The sequence below is a fragment of the Capsella rubella genome, unplaced genomic scaffold (assembly GCF_000375325.1).
Source record: "Capsella rubella cultivar Monte Gargano unplaced genomic scaffold, Caprub1_0 scaffold_6, whole genome shotgun sequence".
NCBI lineage: Eukaryota > Viridiplantae > Streptophyta > Magnoliopsida > Brassicales > Brassicaceae > Capsella > Capsella rubella.
In genome coordinates, this window is record NW_006238918.1 from 10,969,796 (window position 1) to 10,970,798 (window position 1,003).

Genomic DNA, 1,003 nt, shown 5'->3' on the forward strand with positions numbered 1-1,003 from the left:
CAACAGAGTGAACGAGGGGGATGTATCAGTCGTATCACCTCGCAGTAGTGTCCCATCTACTGCTGTTAACAGGAGATCTTTGAGTGCAAGATCAATCATCTCCAGCTCCCCGTTGATCAGTGTCCATGTTGTCTCCCTCGCGAAGAACACGTTTGCAATTGACCGATGGAAGTAGCGGATAACAGGACTTCTGATGTAGTTGCTCTTGGTCCTAGATGAAGCAAACTTCTTCTCATTCCCAATCGTTTCCCAAAGAGCCAACAATTCATCTCTATCAATCCTTTGCCCAGTCCCTGTTTCATTAGGGAACCCAAACAAACCTTCCAACTCTCTGATGGTCAGGACATACTCGTGATCATGGATAGTGAAAGTGATGTATCCCAATCCTCCATCTGACTATATGTCCGGATCATCCTCATAAAGATGTATGGCTAGCGTACAGAGGAACTGAATTGTCTCCTCTCGGTATGCGTTTCGCGGGCTAGTCATGAGGGTGCTGAGATGACAATGCTCGAACATATACTCGACATCACTCGAGATAGCCAGCTCATCCATCGTCTGCTGGTAAGGATACCTCGTGCCCTGAAACTCATGCTGCTGAAACAGCTTGTAATACTCTCCCGGGGCTAACCACTTCTCTGTCTTCTTCTTCTGCACTGACTTGCGAGCTGGGACAGGTGGATGCTCTTCAAGCTCATAATCACTGTCATCATCCTGCAGCTCCATTAGTTTCTTACCCGAAGACTTAGCTCTGCTTCTTGCCTGAGAAGGACCAACACCAGACGCTCTCTCATATGCAGCTTTCTTCTTCTCCATATAAACCTTAGACATAGACTGAGGAGATGCACGCTCTGTTGGTTTACAACCATACTTCTCACGCATTTCATGCAACAAATCTCTTGACATTGTGAAACTGAAACAGTTGAAACTCAAAGCTAAAAATTAGCTTGTTAGTGTTTCAAAAATGAAGAAAAATGAGCAAATGTAAAAGAGATGAGTTGTG